The sequence below is a fragment of the Cornus florida genome, unplaced genomic scaffold (genome assembly GCF_030987335.1).
Source record: "Cornus florida cultivar Cherokee Brave unplaced genomic scaffold, ASM3098733v1 CherokeeBrave_3.0.0_Hap2_Chr01, whole genome shotgun sequence".
Lineage (NCBI taxonomy): Eukaryota > Viridiplantae > Streptophyta > Magnoliopsida > Cornales > Cornaceae > Cornus > Cornus florida.
In genome coordinates, this window is record NW_026775571.1 from 13,852,768 (window position 1) to 13,866,116 (window position 13,349).

Consider the following 13,349-nt stretch of genomic DNA (forward strand, 5'->3'; position numbering starts at 1 on the left):
ACTCAATGAGGAAAGAGAAAGAAAGTAGGATGGAGGGCTGAGGAGAGAGAGAGAAAGTAGGATGGAGGGCTGAGGAGAGAGAAAGAAAGTTGATGACGTCTCCGTTAGTGCCTTCATGTCATATTTAGTATGAAGCTGATGTGGAAAGTTAGCAACATGTCATGTTTTTTTTGGATTGGGGTAGCAGGTGGATAGGCTGACGGGGTACCCTTGGGGTACCTAATATTCTCTCCTATTGCTGATATGTCAAATGAAATCCCAATGGGCAAATAGAAATTCAACAGCACATCAAATCTTACCACAAACACCACCTAACACTAACTTATTTTAGAGCAAAACAACACCCAACACTACTGCCTCATTTTAGTGCCAAACACTTCATTTCACACCACACTCTGTACCTTAGCATTATCCAAGACCAATCAATTCCTTCCTATTTTGTACATTCATACCTCATTTTCTCTCACCTCAACCAGAAATTTCAACCAATTTTCGTATTTGGGTTTCTGAATTTACACCAAGACCCTATATTTTTTTTGTACTTTTCAGTCTCTTAAAGGTGTTTGTCAAGTAGGGGAGTTGATTTGTCTGGCAAAAAAACCTTATCAGAATTCAAGCAATTCTCTCATCTAGCCTTTCTTAATTACATAAAAATCTTCAATTCTTGTGGGCCTTTCCTAGAGCTCTAATTGGTGATCTATACTGTTATAATGGACGATCCTAATGACGCGTTGGTGGGTTAACTCAGCAAGACCGTAAGGGACATTTCTAAGCTGCCCAAGTGCCTCACACCTAGAAGAAGATTTATGGTAATTTGGTTCCGAAAGTGAAGCTATTGAGCCTCTGTTTGAGAAATTAAAGGACGGCAACGAAGAGGTTGGTGACTATAAGGTTAGGACTCGAATCATTTGATATTTTTTTGCTTTGAATTCAGTTAAAATGCTTCTCCGATCGATCAATGAATGCAGTAAGCTAAAATTTAAAACACAATCTATAGCTCTCTCTCTGTGAAAAGTGAAGGCTCTGTATATTTTATTATTTGCAGTATTACATTTACAATGATCAAATATATATATATATATATATATATATAGGTACAAACACATCCCATAAATCATTTAATCGAATCCCTAATCAAAGGGATGACAACCACTATCATATCCCAATATTAAAGGAATATTGACCACAGCCTATGACAGCAACATTACCTAATTGAGTGTCTTAATATTCCCCCACAAACGGATGCAGAGGACAAACAAGCAGGAGAAGGACAAAACATCAGTTTGTCAGGAAGATGTAGGAAACGAGACGTGGGGAGACCCTTTGTGAAAATATCAGCAGTTTGATGGTCTGATCGAATGAAGTGCACCTAAAGAGTTCCATTTACAATTAATTCCTCAATGAAATGATAGTCAATCTCAACATGCTTGGTGCGGGTATGAAAGACGGGATTGGCAACAATATATGTGGCACATATATTATCACAGTAGAGAGAACTGGGTGTAGGGGGACAAATATAAAGGTCTCAAAGAAGGTAATGGAGCCAAATAAGTTCAGCAGTGGCATAGGCAAGAGCTCGGTATTTAGCTTCAGCACTACACCGGGCAACAGTGGGTTGGTTTTTGCAAGACCAGGAAATAAGATTAGAACCAAGAAATATGTAGAATCCAGTTGTAGAACGACGAAAATCAGGGCAGCCAGCCCAGTCAGCATCAGGGAAGGCAGTAAGTGCAAGAGAGGAATTTGAGTTGAGATGAATTCCCATATGAATGGTGCCTTTGATATAGCGAAGAATGCATTTAGCAGCGGTAAAATGTACCGTTGTCAGAGAATGCATAAATTGGCAGGCTTGATTAATAGCATAGGTTATATCAGGCTTTGTCAAGGTAAGATACTGAAGAGTTCCCACGATTTGCCGGTGCCAGTAAGATGAAGGATCGGGTAAGGGATCTGTTGGGATTTATATGCCCTGGCATAGCAAATTCCTGTTTGGATTAATTGACATATGTTTCTGACGTTTCTGAAATATTTATGTTTTATACAATTGGTGAATTCAATGTATTATATTTCGATTCACTATGAAATTGATAGTGTCCATGTAATTACAAGAAATATTTATGTATATGTATGTGATGGCAATCAATGCATGATATATAAATAGTAATTATAAATTGTTCATAGTCGGTAATTATGGATGGACTCATAATTAATTAAGACTTGAACTGGATCCGCGTTAGGTTGAGATATATTGCGAGAGCCGTCGTATGCAATTACTCCCTATCACCGTCATAGCTTTTGACTCTTAAGCATGAGAAAAGTATAGACTCTTTTATTAATTAATAATTACTTTGATTTGTTCGGCGGATTCTTCGGGATCCTTAGACCGACACTTCGGGTAGTTATGTAATTAATAGTTAGAGGGTTATATTTTCAATATTTGCATCATTGCTACTTGTATTTATTTTGTATTGATTATGATTGATCACAAAGTAAATTCGAAGGCCTTCGTATGATTTTAGACAAAATGATTTATTATATATTTATTTATTAAATTATTATTTTTGTCGAACAAATGTTTTATTGTGATCGAGCCAGAAATAATCAAAGGTACCAAAATAAATATATTAATTAAGTAGTCGGATTGATGGCATTATTTATCCGATAACTAATTATGCATAGAGGGGTCAAAGTGCAACATTGACTTAGAGGTTATTTATTATTTAATTGGAGTTCAATTAATTTCTTTTAGTGGAGTAGAAATTAATTTATGAATTAATTTAATTGGGTCCATGGACCGGGCCAATCATTAATTCATTGTAGCCAATAAAATAATAGGCCCAATGGATTCTCACTCATAGCCCAACTTGATATTGGAATCATATTAGATTTGAGACATGTGAATTAGAGATTGAGAAGGATTAGTTGTTTCCTTTTCTTTACCTTTATGTTACCTATAAATATACATGGTCTATGTATATTTTAGGGGTGATTTTTAATGAGAAGGAAAAATGAATTTATTTTCTCTCTCTAGAAAATTAGGGTTTATGTTCTCATCTAATGGAGGCTCCCACAAGCCTAGTTTTCCAAGGTCATTCATGGAGGCTTATGAGTGATACCTAAAGGCAAGACCATTACCAAGAAGATGGAGATGGAGATCTATAGAAAAGATGTCTAGCAAAAGGGATCTACAATAAGTGAGAACATTCACTTTAGAGGAGAGATCTAAGGTTTACTCAAACCTTGATGTAAGTATTCAATCTTTTAATTGAATGATACATCATGTTTTATTTTTGCATAAAACTTGTCTCTATGTTATGAATCAAGATCTATGAATTAAAATCCCTCGAAAAGTTTTTAAAACTAGCACGTTTCCCAACAGTGGTATCAGAGCATGGTTTGATTCATTACTAGAGATCATGATTTTATGAAAATCATCATTCATGGATCCAAAATTATATTCATATATATTTTTATTGATGTATGTTGATGTATGATTTAATATGTTGATATATATTGATACATAATGATGTATGAATGATTGTGAATGAATGATGATGTATGGTTGGGCCATGGATGAAGCTTATAGGTTAAATTAATGTAATTTTATCTTTGGATGAATATAATTAAGGCTTTGATTTAGCCGTTTGAAAGTTCAATGATGTAATTTAATTTTTTTTCATTGTATTTCAAATTGTAAATATTTTTAAAGCCATGTAATCTTCGTCAAAGGATGCTATGAAGCTTCAAGAAGGTCCAAAAGGGTTAAATTATGCTTCAGTAATTTTCTGGAATTTTTTCGAATTTTTTGGAATTTTTCTGGAATTTTTTTAGGCTTAATTTAATTTTCTGGGAATTTTTCTGATTTTTCTGAAATTTTTCGGCGTTTTTCCGGTGGCCGGAGCATCGCCGGCGGCGAGAAGAAGCGTCGAAGAAGGCTGGGATCAGATGTGGTGCAGGTGGGGTGAGCCTGGCGCGTGAGGAACACACGCCAGGAGGAGACATATGCTGGCACGTGCATTGCACGAGCCAGCCAAGGTGGTATGGCCTCCACGCGCATGCAGGCGCGTGCAGGCGCGTCCCACGCGCCCCACGCGCGTGCCAGCGCGTGGGGGCGCGTCCCACGTGCCCCAGGCATGTGTAAGCGCGTGTGGGGCCCTCCAGGCGCGTTCCAAGCGGTGTTTTGCTTCTCCCGGTGCGTACCAGCCTTATGTGGGTGTTTGCAAGCCGATGGATGATCCTCGCGCAATACTTAGAGTGGTTAAATGTTAAAAGCTGATTCCATTGGCCATTTTATTTGCTTTATCTGTTATTTGTTTACTTATGTGATGTATGAAATGTATGGAATATATAATTGTTAATTAATTATTATTCATGCATTGGATCCATGATATTTATTTAAATGGCTTGATTTATATTAATTAAGTTATGAAAATTAATTGGATTTGATTACTAATTAATTTGAGGGCACTTATTGGGAAACGCAAAATTATTTTTTTGTAAATTATTTTTAAAGTGTGCTTCAAATTAAATATTAGTGAATCGTTTAAAGTCCAAATATTTTCTAAATTTAATTGGATTAAAATCAAGACGTTTTGCATGCATTATATCATGTAAATGAATAAAATGAAAACCCTAATTATGAATGATTAAAAATTGAGTGGGAGCGGAGATTTTTATACATTGCCCCATGGCCTTCGTTATTAACACCATTGTAATTAGATCTTCAAAAATAAGGCCCCACGCATGATTTGAAGAGTCTTAATATTACAAGAATGGTTGTCTCATGAAAATACAAATATTAAATGTTCATTGTAATTAGATCTTTAAAAATAAGGCCCTACGCATGATTTAAAGAGTCTAGATTATAATGACAACATATTTAATGTTTAATTTTTCGTTAGAGTTTTAATAACGTTATACACTTAATCTAAAATCAATAGTGTTAGCTTCCCAACGAAGTGGTCTATACTAGATGATTTTAGAAAGGCTAAATTAAATCGGGAATCATTTCATATGATAGACAATGCATTGTCTTAAGAGATATGGAAATGATGGGATTTGCCCGCCAATAGCAATAATGAACTTCGCCAACCGAATAAGTTATTGGCGTATTGGTTATTCGATTTTTCATGCAGTGGTTAAGGGACCCACATATTATTATTTTAATGGAAGTGCTCGCTTAATAGCAAATGAATCTCAACAATAGTAATAATGAACTCCTCCAACAGGATAAGTTATTGACATATTGATTAGTTGATTTATTATGCTACAGAGTTGAGGGACCCGCATTAATTAAAAGGGATTGTTCACCAATAATGATAATGATCTCTTGTTCGATTGAGATTTATTGTATTATGTGGTTAACAAGCTCATTTTAATTTTAAATATGCATGACATTATTAATAGTTCACCTTGCATATTGTATGAATGCATTTATATTCAGATTAATTATGTCTAATCCAGTTTATCTGCTTGCTTACATATTCTATGATATTGGACCTTATTTATAATGACTGGAAAATGAACTTAGTTATTTTATTCACAACGTAAGGGTACAAAATGTGTTTATTACTCCTATACCTATCTCTTTTACTTTGAGATACCAAATTTGACATTAATGCTTTTAATAAATTAGATAAGGCAAATGATATGACTTGGTGCAATATTCTAGAGTTTAGCTCGAATATACTCCAAAGCTAACATTTGTATTATTTTATTTTCTTCAAGCATCATATTAAATGTCAATGAGATATTTTGGTGAGATTAGATACAGCATATGCCTAAGTACTGTGTCAAATTTAAATACATCAAGATAGGCTCATGAACTCCAGTTTGAAATCAAATTTTGGAAAATGATTGTTTATTATATAAAATTAGCTGGAGATCAATAGGGCTGACTTGGGTGGTAAGTTTCAAGTTAACATGATTATTGTCTTGTTACCAAACTCGTTCGATTCTGTTATAGTGAACTAAATAAGGAATCAGTTTGAGTTCACACTCGCTGATATTCTTATAGAATTGGTAACAGATGAAGGGATAATCAAGAGTATGGGCGTTCCTATCAATCTAACCTAGTCCATACCATCTTCTTCTAGGCCTAAGTGGACAGGCAAAGCAAAGAAGAAGGATGATAATAGGACTAGGCTAGCACAAAACATAGGTATCTAAAAGGTTAAAGGGAATAAGGCAGTGTATGCTGAGGGCGAATGAAACTGTTTCTTTTACCGTTAACTAAGACACTAAAGGACAAACTGTCTAAGCAATGACGTGGCATAGGAAAATATATATTTAATCATTGAGCCATGTTATGTGGTTGTATCTATTAATTCCTGATGGATAGATTCTGGAGCCACTAAACATGTTTGCAATTTATTGTAAGGATTTCAGGAATCCAGAAGCCTTGATGATATGGATATATATTTATCTTTTGACCTGATGCCAAGGTTGTAGTTAAGTCAGTGGGAGTATTACATCTGAAATTAGAGAGTATGAGGATATTAGTATTAGAGAACTATCTTTATGCACAGAAGTGAAACGCAATCTCATTCTTATTTCACTTTTGGCTTATAAAAACTAGATCGTTATTTTGTAAAACTGGTTTTATAAAATTGAATAGATATGCGATTGCTTCTGGTGCATCGAAAGATGGTTAATATACTATAATCACAAGCTCTTAAGATTTGCAGGATGTAGAAACTAATGTTGCATCTTCTAGATTGAATGTTAAGAGAAAATTTGTTATTCCTGACTCATTGTATTTTTGGTGTCTATTTTTGGGTTGTAATCAATCAAAATGAGATTTAAAGATTGGTTAAAGAAGGTTTATTACCTAGTGAGGCAGATGAGCCTAAACCAAACTTGTGAATCTTGTTTTGAAGGATAGATAACTCTAAGGACTTAATCAGCCAAATGAAATAGACATAAAGAACAATTGGAGTCGGTACACACGTACACGTGTAGTCTTATGAACATCCAATCAAGATTACTCACGTTTTGGATAAATTTACCTATTGCGACACAAGTCTTATACTTTTGGTATATTCCGAGAGGGTCAAGACTGATGTGGAGCACAGATTAGGTAAACTTATCAAGACACTTCGATCTGATCGAGTATTTGAGTATTTCTTGGGATAGTGCAAAGACTATATGGTCAATGAGCGTGTTGTGTACCAGTTTTTCGCAATTGACGCTAAATTAATTTAGGTGTCAAATAGGAATAACAGAATTCCACTTAACATGGTTAGATCTATAATCAGTAATGCCACATTATCTCTTTCCGTTAAGAGTTTAGCGTTAATGACATCGATGCGCATTATGAACTGCATTCCATCTTAGTCTGTCTCAAGGATACCATTGAGCTGTGTTTTTGACTAAATATTAGTTTGAATCATATGCACATATGGGGTAGTCTTGCACATGTGCGTTTGATATGGACAAGTAAGTTGGAATCAGATCATAGGCATGCTAGATTTGATAGCTACTCTAAATGTCACTAGGATGGATTATTTTATGATCTCAAAGATAAAAGTTGATTGTTTTCACTCACTGTTTATCTATAAGAGAATCATATTATGAATCACATACCTAGTAGCATAATGTTAGAGAATTTGGTATGAGTACCAGATGTACCACATGTGAACACACTTATTATAGAGATTGAGAATAATATATGAATTCCCTATTGATGCGTTAGCATCATCTACTACACAGATTCTTGCATCGGTACATTGATGTAGTGGGAGGATTATCATCCAATTCGACAGAATCATGTTTTTAGGTGAGACCATTATGGACATCCCTGTTAAACATGAGTTGGACCCAGTAAGCTACACGGAAGCGTGAACCGATGTGGATACAGATCGTTTTGGTGAGTTACTATGAAATCAGAGTTGGAATCTATATATTCTAATAAATTCTGGGATCTTGTAGAACTTTCTAGTAGGGTGATTCCTATGGAAGGCAAGTTAATCTACAAAAAGATACCAGAAGATTTCTTAGTGAATAAATCATGAGTGTACAAGGGAATGTCATTATTTTTCTTAATTCTATATATTGATGACATCCTACTCATTTATAATGACGTGGAAGTTTTGTCATCAATTAAAAGGTAGTTGTTCAATTACTTTTAAATGAAGGATTTTCAAGATGTAAGCTATATTCCTAATATCAAGCTTTTGCAAGATCAGGTTAAAAGGAAAATAGGCTTATCTTAATAATCCTACATTGATAAAGTTTTGACCAGGTTTGGTATGCATAACTCAAAGAATGAGTTCTTGCTTTATTGATATGGATCGCTCTCTCTAGTAAGTAGTTTTTCAAGACTAGCAGAGGAGATTGAGCAAATGAGACTGGAACAATATGTTTCGGCATATGAGAGTCTCATATATGCCATGGTCTATACCAAACAGGACATCCGCTACATAGTAGGGATAGTCAGTAGAGATCAGTCCAATACTGGACTTGACAACTGGTCTATTGTGAAAAATATCATTAAGTACCTAAGGAGAATCAATGATATCATACTCATTTAGGGATGTGATGATATGGTCCTAGTCAGGTATGCTAGTTCTGATTTTCAATCAGAAGTAGATACTATGAGGTTCATGACTTAGTGTATGTTCACTTAATGGAAGGGAAATCAGTTGGTAGATTGTCAAGCAGATTTCAACTGTTGACTCAAACCTGCAGGTGGAATATATTGCAGCCTTAAAGGTGGCGATATAAGCCTATTGGTTTGATCTCACTGATTTAGAGGTTGTGGAGCATACTAGCCTGCCTATCGAGCTATATTGCGACAATAGTGCAGAAGTAGTCCAAACCAATGACCCAAGGTTCCATAGATGAACAAAATACACTGATAGGAAGTATCATGTTCTACATGATATTATCCGGCAAGAAAATGTACTTGTAGCTAGAACATTGCATTGGAACACAACTTTGTTGATCCATTATCAAAGGTGTCATTGATCAATAATTTTGATCATCATCTGGATAACATTAGAGTTAGGTGCAATTTGAATTGGCTATGAGGGCAAGTGGGAGCTGTTGGGATTTATATGCCCTGGCATAGCAAATTCCTGTTTGGATTAATTGACATATGTTTCTGACGTTTCTGAAATATTTATGTTTTATACAATTGGTGAATTCAATGTATTATATTTCGATTCACTATGAAATTGATAGTGTCCATGTAATTACAAGAAATATTTATGTATATGTATGTGATGGCAATCAATGCATGATATATAAATAGTAATTATAAATTGTTCATAGTCGGTAATTATGGATGGACTCATAATTAATTAAGACTTGAACTGGATCCGCGTTAGGTTGAGATATATTGCGAGAGCCGTCGTATGCAATTACTCCCTATCACCGTCATGGCATTTGACTCTTAAGCATGAGAAAAGTATAGACTCTTTTATTAATTAATAATTACTTTGATTTGTTCGGCGGATTCTTCGGGATCCTTAGACCGACACTTCGGGTAGTTATGTAATTAATAGTTAGAGGGTTATATTTTCAATATTTGCATCATTGCTACTTGTATTTATTTTGTATTGATTATGATTGATCACAAAGTAAATTCAAAGGCCTTCGTATGATTTTAGACAAAATGATTTATTATATATTTATTTATTAAATTATTATTTTTGTCGAACAAATGTTTTATTGTGATCGAGCCAGAAATAATCAAAGGTACCAAAACAAATATATTAATTAAGTAGTCGGATTGATGGCATTATTTATCCGATAACTAATTATGCATAGAGGGGTCAAAGTGCAACATTGATTTAGAGGTTATTTATTATTTAATTAGAGTTCAATTAATTTCTTTTAGTGGAGTAGAAATTAATTTATGAATTAATTTAATTGGGTCCATGGACCGGGCCAATCATTAATTTATTGTAGCCAATAAAATAATAGGCCCAATGGATTCTCACTCATAGCCCAACTTGATATTGGAATCATATTAGATTTGAGACATGTGAATTAGAGATTGATAAGGATTAATTGTTTCCTTTTCTTTACCTTTATGTTGCCTATAAATATACATGGTCTATGTATATTTTAGGGGTGATTTTTAATGAGAAGGAAAAAGGAATTTATTTTCTCTCTCTAGAAAATTAGAGTTTATGTTTTCATCTAATGGAGGCTCCCACAAGCCTAGTTTTCCAAGGTCATTCATGGAGGCTTATGAGTGATACCTAAAGGCAAGACCATTACCAAGAAGATGGAGATGGAGATCTATAGAAAAGGTGTCTAGCAAAAGGGATCTACAATAAGTGAGAACATTTACTTTAGAGGAGAGATCTAAAGTTTACTCAAACCTTGATGTAAGTATTCAATCTTTTAATTGAATGATACATCATGTTTTATTTTTGCATAAAACTTGTCTCTATGTAATGAATCAAGATCTATGAATTAAAATCCCTCGAAAAGTTTTTAAAACTAGCACGTTTCCTAACAGGATCACCATCATGTGAGGAGAGCTTTTATCCAGAAGTAATGGGCATATTGGTACAAGATAACAGAGTGAAAACATACTTGGATTGGGATAGATGTAAGCCTGTAGGAGTACGTTTGGCTTCCATACCCAAGAAATAGAAGATCACCTAAGTCCTTCATTGAAAAATGAGAACTAAGAAAAGATGTAAAAGATTGAATAAGAGAGAGGTGACTGCCGGTTAAGATGATATCGTCAACGTAGAGAAGAAGCACCATAGTACCAGTCGAGGAGCGAAACACAAACATAAAGGAATCTGCTCGGCTACATAGAAAATTGCTAAATCGTTGAAACCAAGCACAAGGAGCCTGTTTAAGGCCATAATTATCTTTGTGAAGCTGACAAACATGAGTAGGCCGAGAAGGATCTTGAAAGCCAGGGGGTTGCTCCATATAAACTGATACCATGAAAAGTGAAGGCTCTGTATATTTATTATGTGCAGTATTACGTTTACAATTATCATATATATATATATATATTGAATCCCTTAATCAGATCCCTAATCAAAGGGATGACAACCACTATTATATCCCAATATTAAAGGAATATTGACCGCAGCCTATGACAGCAACATTACCTAATTGAGTGCCTTAATACTCTGCAAATGTCTCTCTCTACTCTAATGGCTATGTATGAAGCTTCTATTCAAACCCTAGAGGAAATTTCAAGAGACAATAGATTGTGCTTTTGCTAAGCATAACCAAATTCGAACTTCATCAAATTATGATCTGTGTACTAGTTGTGGAGATGAGGTCTGGCAACTGGACTTAATTTATCTTGGAAAGGTAGACGTTGATGGTGTAGAAATACATGAAAAGCATAGAGTTGTAGGACTTGAACGGTTAAAAAAAATATTGCAAATGAGAGAGATCTTGAGAGCTGAATGTTGCAAAGAAGTGTGGAACATCATGGAATTTTGAAGAAGTTAAAGTTTTATTCCTACCTTGAAAATGGGACAAAATTGGGTTAACAAATTGGATAACAGTCAAAAGGGCAAAAGCTTCATTTAAAAATAATGTGCGGCGGAGTCACGTGATTGCATATCGTTTGGAATGCAACGGATGATTGACAATGTGGGGTTAATTGTAAAAAAGAAAGTAGTTTAAGGAGTTATGTGTCCATTTAGTAGTTCAAAGGGGTTTTTTTTGGAAGAAGGTAATTTAAGGGGGGTTTTATGCACTTGACCTTTATAATATTTTGAACCGGACGTTATTGCTAGTTAGTGTTCCACTTTGAGTTCTTGCTATCCAAACCATGTGGCAAACACAACTAGACTAAAGGAAAACAACAAAAAAGAGTGTTCACAAAACCAACAAGAATGGTTTACGTTTTTTTGTTTTTTTTGTCACCAGGACCATTTTTATTTTATTATTATTATTTATTTTATTTTGTTTTTCTCCTTTTTAGTAACAAGTAAACTCCAACAAGACTAATCTTTAGGTGAGTGCCGCTCAAGTACCCTTCAGGGAAGTAATTATTATTATGTTTTTTTGACACAACTACATGAAGAACTGAACATTCTGTCAATTAGACAAATCTATTAATTAAAAAACTTTTTGCACATGCAATATGGTCAATGACATGAGCATGACTCAAATGATAACCATTTTTAGATAAAATCTTGGTAAATACATGAGTGTTTTTTTTTTCATCATTCTTGATTGATCAGGGCTCACGAGGACAACTCTATTCCACATGAATTGGTGACGTCGAAAGAATAACCCACTTAAGCATATGAGTTATATTTCTAAGAGAAGTCGTGATACCGATCGCAATGTAACGAAATAAGATAAAATTAATATAAATTGGTCAAAGCGGCCGATATGGGATCTTAAAAAAAGGTCGCGTATTGACCAATACGAAGAACTATGAATGAGAGTGATTAATGAAAATTGTAAAAGTACTATGAAAAACTCTCATATAGCTAAAGATTTTCCAATACCAGTTGTTTGAAGTGCGACAATTTTTGATATGCTTAGTTTGTAACTCTGAAAATAATTTAATTGAGTCTCAATTATAAAAAACCATATTTTCATATAGAATAATGATAGGGAGACCAATAAATTAACCTCGAATAAGTATCGAATTTAATGTGTTTTTGTCTACCTCATCTACTTAAACAGTTTCTAAAAAAATAATTGTTTAACACAGTGATAAGAATGGCCAAACACGTCAAATTTGATGCTAATTGGATGATTTCTTTTCGGTTTCCCTATCATTACTCTTTCATATAACTATTTTTTCATTATTTTTTTTTTTTTTTTGGAAATAATTTATGAACTACAAACCAAGCTGTTAATTTTCAAGAACCACTCCAATCAACCTATCATGTCAAAGTCCACGAATCTGATTATTGAAATCTCTAATAATATACCTCATGTTGATTGAAAGACATTAATGAATCCATGTCAAGTCGATGATTCATTCTCACAATCCATGGAATGGATGTCCAATCGAACACTTGTGACTGTCCGAGACATTCCCCCTTCCTAGCACAAGAAACTTAAGCACACATTTGTGGAATCCTCACCTTTCTTTTTAGGAGTAGAGGAGATACTACTAAGCTGAACTAATGCCAAATCAACAAAACCGACTCGGGCACAAGCAGGATTCATTAGCCAAAATGCATCAGCAAAACCGACTCGGACACAAGCAAGACTCATTCAGGCAAAATGCATTTTCCAATAAGACAAGCGAACATCATTATCTTGTCTACAAAACCAAAGAGGCAAAAATTAAGTCTTTAGGCTTCGTTTGGTTAGATAGAATCAACGAGAAAATAAAGAAAATAGAAAATTTTAAAACTTTTTAGGAGTTTGGTTATATAGAAAAGAAAAAGTTA

At 34.3% G+C, this 13,349-nt stretch overlaps 1 long non-coding RNA gene across 1 annotated transcript; it reads left to right on the forward strand.

Moving 5' to 3' along the window:
* The first annotated feature begins 349 nt into the window (after nucleotides 1-349).
* On the forward strand, nucleotides 350-2,076 carry LOC132291050 (uncharacterized). The gene is made up of 2 exons (XR_009475938.1): nucleotides 350-891; nucleotides 1,249-2,076. It is a non-coding gene; the product is annotated as an uncharacterized LOC132291050 (long non-coding RNA).
* The last annotated feature ends 11,273 nt before the right edge of the window (nucleotides 2,077-13,349 follow it).